Here is an 8,024-nt window from a genome sequence, read left to right as displayed (position 1 = left end):
GGAGGGCCAACGAACCAAGGCTTGAAACAACATTCTTCTCCTGCAGTACAATCTTCTCCTGGGACTTGAGAATACCCACCAGTTTTGCCAAAGAATATGATTTAAACTGCTCATGGGCTTTGACTGTAGACACCACTGCTCTCCATTCAGACCTCAGACCATTTAAGAAAGTAACCTTTTGCTCGATAAGCTTCCTTTCAATGTCATGTTTGATCATCTTGCTGAGAAGATGATTGAAGCGATCAAACGTCTGGGTCACTGATTCTTCGGCTCCTTGCCTGAATTCTCCAAACTCAGATAAGAGCAAGGTTTGGATAGAATGTTCAAGATCCTCGTCTGTAGAGTATAGTTCGCGAAGTCTATCCCAAACTTCCTTTGCCGTCGTGCATGAGCTGACCAACCTAAAGGTGTCGGACTGAAGAGCGAATCTGATCAATCTTAATGCCTTGATATTGCACTGGAATTTTTCCTTTTCATCTTGTGCAATATCCTTAACATCCTTCAGCAGATCATTGTACTCCTTTTGTGTCTTAATAATCCTGGACGTTGCAGAATGAGAAAACGGTCCATTAATAATGGCTTCCCATATGAGGTATCCATTATCCTCAGATCCAATCACGTAGTATTCGAAGTGATGCGCCCAGACTTCATAGTCATGGGTATATAGGATTGGAATCTTTGTCGTCGAACCGATGCTGTTGGAAATATTAATAGGATTTGATTGCGACTCGTCCATTATGATCGAAAAACCTGTTCAAAGATCAGACTTGTAATAAAGCAGATTAGGGCAAAAGAATAAATATCAAGATACGTCAATAATGAGATGACGGCTCAATAAATATCGGTAGTTGCGGAAAAACCCTAATTGAAACCTTTTCACCGAAAAGATGTGTATCGATTACACAGCCTCCTGCTCTGATACCAATTGATGAGATTAAAACTTTTAGTCTATGAAGATCGATTAGATCTTAAACAGGTAATTAATTATAAAAACTGTAAGAACACGAAAATAAGAATGAGACAAGAGTGAATCAAACGTGTCGAATGATTAAACAAAATCCTCAGAAGAGCTCGATTAAGAACATCAACTGTTGAGGATTGGTAGGTTACAAGAACGATTAAGGAAATCTGGAAATACTATCGTTATGCTCTAGATGAATCGCTGAAATCGTTAACCTAATATGCATGCAAGCATATACTTATATAATAAACATAATGGGCTCTCGGTTGGACAGGCCCAAACCGGAATACAAACTAAACTTATAAACAGCCGAGCCCAAATGACGCAATCTTCAAAATAATCTTCAGCCCAACATTCCCAACCAACATCATCCGAATTCCGTTTATGTGCATCCACAACGGTTGATCCCATAGATGGTGTAGTTGAAGCATTAGAAGTCATTGATTGTCAACTATAACCATAATCACCACATTAACACATTAATGGTTATCAATCAACCAAACACCTTACAATTGCTCAACATATCTTTACATATTCATGTTAAATGCTAACGTGATAGAAAAAAACTTAACAAGTTCATATTAGTTATAAAACAGATTAACATGTTCATATTAGTTATAAAACAGATTAACATGTTCATATTAGTTCTAAAACAGATTCAAAATATGCATGCTAAACAGATTAGAGCTACAAACAAAGTAACTAACACAACAAATTAAACAGATTGGAACTAAAAACTTGAACTAGAAACATATAAGATTCCAAAGATGCTTAAACAGATTCATCAGATTATAGATTACTTAATCTCAAATAAGACAACATATTAACAGTTGGAAAAATGCTTAAACAGATTAAACAGCCAGAATATGCTTGAAGCCTTGAACTAAAAAATTGATCTCAAATAACACAACGGATTCAACAGTTGGAAAATAAGACAACATATTAACACAAATACACAACTAATAAAAAATATGCTTGAAGCCTTGAACTAAAAAATTGAATCCGAAATGTAACATATGGATTTCTAGTAATTGCAATTGGTGCAGCAAATAGAAGAATGGGAAGTAGAGATGGGATACTAACCTGAAGGAGAAGTCTTCGGACGAAAAACAAGCGTTGAACAAAGAACAGAAGGTGTCGAACCCTCTCACAGAGCTTTAGCAGGCGACGATGCTCAGACGAACCCAATATGCTTCAGTCAAACTTCCGATGAGCAAGATGGCAGCGTCCTTAGAATAAGAGACCGACGTCGTAATTGGCGAAGAACTTGGCGCCGTTCGTTCTTGAGTCCGACACAGAGAGAATTTCAAAAAGAAAAAAGATTGAATGCGATGGAATGGGGAAAATCGGACGGAACCCTACCACAATTTTTACATTTTGACAATTTTAGCCCCTGAAAGTTTTTAAACCCCGTTAACCCGCGTTGACCGATAATCGCGCCTAGACCTGCCTAGATCCGATAATATCCGACTTTGACCGGTTTTGACCAGGTCCGATTATAGAGGCCGATTACCTATAAACGGTATCAGTGAAGGACCGCCAATCGCCTAGGCGCCGATTAATTGGCCGCCTAGGCCGATATTTACGACACTGCATGGAACATAATCAAATTCATTGTCCAATACTTTGTTTCTTAATTTCTGATTTGTAATGACATAAAACTTCTAATCGAACACATCAATTTAATCGTGGTCGAGCCCGACACTATAAGTCAACACCAAATCACTGAGGGGCCCAAAGATATCGCTTTTCCCGTTAGGTCAAAAGCAACGAATAAACTTTGACTTATATGCTTGCACTATTTACTCATCAGATCATGCACAACAATATGTTTTATAACATCAAGTTACTGATGTGTTTACCTATCATCAATGTAGAACTAAATTGTATAACACAACTCATATATCTCTGTTTCAAGATTAAAAGATATTATCGTCACATAAATTACTCGTGATTAATTACATGAAGTACTTCTCTGAGCGTGGGTTAATCCAATACTTAAATCTCCATTTCAAAGTACTCATGAACATTGCAGCAAAACCATTGCTATGTATAAAACTCTTTAGAGAATCTACAATTCAATTCATGACAATTTTAATTCACTACTTACTTCCAAAAGTATGATTGACTATGGAGTTTGAATAATCGAATTATTCTGGAAGTAAAACATGCAAAATGAAACACAAGAATAAACAATTGACAAAAGGTAGTAAACAAACTCATAAATAATTCTCTGTTATTTAATCACCAAAAGTCAGTTATATTTACTAATTACAAGTTTCAAACTAACTATCTAACTACTAAAACTAATATCATCTCTCAGACCAATCCTCCTAGCATGTTGAATGTGTTTCACCATACTCAAACCCTTTGTGAGGGGATCTGCAAGATTCTCTTTTGATGATACCCTCTTTACTTAGAGGTGACATTCTTCTACCCTATGTCTGATGAAATGGTATTTTCTGTCGATATGTCTTGATCTTCCATGATATCTTAGTTCCTTTTTCAAGGAAACCGCTGCTTTGTTATCACATAAAATTTCCATTGGCTCCTTAATGGATGGCACAGTTCCAAGGTCTCCGATGAAGTTCTTCAACCAAATTGCCTCCTTTGATGCTTTCCTCGCCGCTGTGTACTGTTATTAACAGGTAGAATCAACCACTGTATCTTGTTTGGAACCTTTCTAGGTTACCGCTCCTCCATTTAAGGTAAACACCCAGCCAGATAGAGAATGGAAGTTTTCGTTATCTTTTTGAAAGTTGGCGTCACTATACCCAGTTACTCTCAATATATCACTGCCACTAAGTACTAGGACCCAATCCTTAGTTCTTCGCAAATACTTGAGAATATTCTTAATGGCTGTCCAATGAGCTCTACCTGAATTTCCATGATAACGAGTGACCATGCTCGAAGCACAGGCTAAATCATGGCGAGTACATGTCATTGATAGGTTTTATAAAAACAATCCTATGTGTGCATGCAACCCTAATTGGATCTATGTTTTCACTATTAGACATACAACTTTATGAACACAAAAGGAAACCTAACATGCATCTATTATTTTCAAAAATCACAAAGAAGAATATATCACATACCTTTGTTGTTATATAGCAATAACAACTAGTTCCTTGAATTTCCTTATCTCTTGAAAGCAAGTACCAAAAGTGTAGTACCTCTAATGGATCATAAACACACTTGAGTGAGAGGATGAATATGAGAGAGAGGAGGGAGGGTAACAAGCTCCAAAAATCGGCTCTGCTAGGTTTTCTCCAAGGGGTGCTGATTTCTAGTGCCTTAGGGTGCTATTTATACTTGAATTTAACTAGGGTTTCAGGGTGGAAACCCTAATCCCTTAGCTTAAGGCCTAAGCAAGCCCACAGACTCCTTACCTTAAGCCCTTGGACGAAAACTCTTAGATCCTTCTAGATTTTTGGCCAATCCCTAATAAAGGTGATCCAATGGCCCAAAGCCTCAACTATCAAATAATTACAAAACAGCCCGTACACTTTTAATCAAGTCCTTTAATCCCAAAATTAATTCCTAATTAGTTTCTGATTAAATACTAATTAATTATATGATTCCAAATTAATATATTATTCTTATAATATATTAAAAAAATCATATTTATACCCCAATTTATTATTCTTAACAATAAATTTGCCTCTCTCCTCAACAGTTATCCTATCTAGTCACCAGTGTGAAGGCAACCCAAAAGGACCATGCTACAACCGGGTCAAGTACATACCAAATATAGTTATGGACTTAGACACTAATCCAAAAGTCATAGCATACATGATAGGTCCAACGGCGGAACAATATGGAAGTCTACTCATTTATGTTATCTCTGCATCAGTTTTGAGCTTTGAGTCTTACTTAGTTTGGTATTGCTTGGTATAGGCATATATCCTTTCTTGGAATTCTCTATGCCACCTCAGAATCCAATTAGTCTTTTACTCATGTATCTCAGAATCCTTATTCCTAGAATATAAGCATCCTCTCCTAGATCCCTCAAAGCGGAACACTTTCCAAGCCAAGATTTAACCTCTTGCAATGTTGGAATGTCATTTCCTATAAGAAGTACGTCATCAACATACAATAGCAGGAAGGTTACTATACTCCCACCAGCTTTGACATATACACAAGACTCATCCTCACTTCTAGAGAAACCGAATTCCTTGACTTTCTCTTCGAAGAAAGGATTCCATCTACGAGACGCTTATTTTTATCCATAGATGGATTTATCAAGCTTACACATTCTATTGGGAAACTTTGCATCAACAAAACCCTTTAGCCGACTCATGTAAACATCCTCAACCAACTTTCCATCAAGGAAAGTAGTTTTTCTATCCATCTTCCAAATTTCATAGTCATGAAATGCAACTATGGCGAGCATTATCCTAATAGATTATATCTTAGTGACTAGGGAGAAGGTCTCATCATAGTCAAACCTTGGGTTTGAGTAAAGCCCTTCGTAACCAGTCTAGCCTTGAAAGTGTGTACCTTCCCATCCATGTCACTCTTCTTCTTGAAGATCCACTTGCACCCAACTATCTTACGACCTGGTACATTATCAACCAAATTACAAACTTGGTTGTCATATATGGACTTGATCTTGCTGTCCATTGACTCTTGCCATTTGGTTGTCTCAGGGTCTACCATTGCATCATTGTAGTTAGCCAACTCATCCAAGTTTACCTATATACTATCACTGATAGTGACTCGTTAACTTGTTCAATCAAAATTTCTAAGAGGTAGTGACTCGTTAACTTGTTCAATCGAAATTTCTAAGAGGTAGTGACTCGTTAACTTATTCAATCGAAATTTCTTCCTTTGGTTGAACCCTAGCGTCTTCATAGGTTCCTTCATCATTTGATTCTTGAATCTCTTCAAGATCAATGGTACTCCCACTATCCTCTTTACATATAAGCTCTCTATCTCTCTCTCTCTCTCTCTCTCAAGACTCCTCTTCGTGCTACAAACACCATCTTCTCACTAGGTCTGTAGGAACAAATATCCAAAGGAATTTTGTGGGCAGCCGATGAAAATACATCTCTCACTTTAAGGTTCAAGCTTATCATGAGTCTCTCGTCTAACAAAAGATTCACAACCCCAAACATTGATATGTGCTAACGAGGGAACCTTCCATGTCCACATTTCATGAGGTGTTTGGAAACCTTCTTAGTTGGGACAAGATTAAGGATTTTGGCGGCAGTCTCCAAGGCATACCCCCAGAACGAAATTGGAAGGGAAGCTCGACTCATCATGGAATAAACCTTGTCTAACAAGGTTCGATTGCGCCTCTCAGCCACACAATTATATTGTGGTGTCCTAGGAGGTGTCAATTATGAAACTATTCCACATTCCTTGAGGTCTTTGTGGAACTCGATACTAAGATACTCACCACCTCTATCAGATCTAATCCTTTTCATCTTCCTTCACAATTGATTCTCGACTTCTTGTTTAAACTATTTAAACCTTTCAACTGTTTCTGACTTAAGCTTGATTAAGTAGATGTAACATTATCTGCTATAATCATCAGTAAAAGTCACATAGAATCGATTAGCATCCATTGTGTTAGATCTGAAGGGCTCATACACATTTGTGTGTATGAGATCCAACAAACCTTCACCTTTTTCACAAGATCTAGTGAAAGGTGATTTTGTTATCTAACCCAAAAGACAAGATTAACACATATCATCTGACCTTAGGTCATATGATTCCAAAACTCCATCCTTTTGGAGTGGGATGATGCGTTTCTTGTTAACGTGTCCAAGATGACAATGCCACAAGCATGTTTTGTCTATACCATTAGACGAATCAATCTGAAATACACTAGTGCCTAAATTGTCTACACACATCACAGTTTCATACACACCATCGCAAGGTAAAACTTCAAAATAAAAAATACCATTTTTATAAGCAGAAATAGAACCATTCTCATCATTAAAAGAATATCTAAAACCTTGTCTGAACAATGCATGAATAGAAATAATGTTTTGAGTCATCTATGACGAGCATAAACAATTTAATAAATCTAAACTAACACCATCACTAGGCTCTAGACTATAAAGTACAATCTTGGTGACAGGTGAAGATAGATTATTCCCCATGATTAAGTCTATTCTACCGTGCTCCACGTCCTCACTTCTTCTTAGCCCCTGCAAATTAAAACAAATGTGAGATCCACATCCTGTATCAAGGACCTAAGAACGAGAAGATGATGAGTTATTAGATAAGATAGTGTATATACCTGTAGAAGTGGGCTTCACTTTGCCATCTTTAATGTCCTACAGATACTTTGGGCAACTTCGTTTCCGATGCCCTTTGTCGTTGCAGTAGAAGCAAATGGCCTATTTGGGATCAGAGACAGGGGGGGCATCTGAATTGGTTTTACTTTAGGTCCATTGCTTGACGACCTAGCTTGAGAGTTTCCATTCTAGTTATGTTTTGGAGGACCTTTCCTCCTTTTCCCTTTCCCTTGACCAATGGCCAGAACGGGAGCAGTAACAAGAGTGGAGGAAACACTTTGTCCCTTCATCCATGCTTGAACTATTCACAAGAGGTTGTGCAATTGAGACAAAGTGGTCTCATTATTGTTCAAATGATAGGCCAAGATGAACTGATCATAATAACTTGGTAAGGAGTTCAAGACTATGTTGATAGCTAACCCCTCATCAAAATTCACATTAAGCTTAACAAGACGATCCACATATCGTTGCATTCTCTACACGTGGCTTCTAACAGATTCTCCCTCTTTCATCTTGCTTGCTATGAGGGACTTTACTACCTTGTAATTTTCTTTACGATCTCGCTTATGTTAATTTTCCATAAGGTCCTTCTTCATCTCATACGGCCAGTAATCCTCATAGTTTCTCTGCAACTCAAGAGTCTTCGTGACCACCATGATGCAAGCAACTTTTGTTGCATCATTGTAGTGCTTCTTGTAGGCGGCCAGTTCTTCAGGAGTGGCCTTCTCTTTGTTAATCTCATTGAACTCTTTTCAAGGACATATTCCTTGTCCGCAAAACGAAGGTACATCTTGATGTTGCGCATCAGTCATTAT

The sequence above is a fragment of the Lactuca sativa genome, chromosome 6, assembly GCF_002870075.4.
Source record: "Lactuca sativa cultivar Salinas chromosome 6, Lsat_Salinas_v11, whole genome shotgun sequence".
NCBI lineage: Eukaryota > Viridiplantae > Streptophyta > Magnoliopsida > Asterales > Asteraceae > Lactuca > Lactuca sativa.
This window is presented reverse-complemented; position numbering follows the sequence as displayed.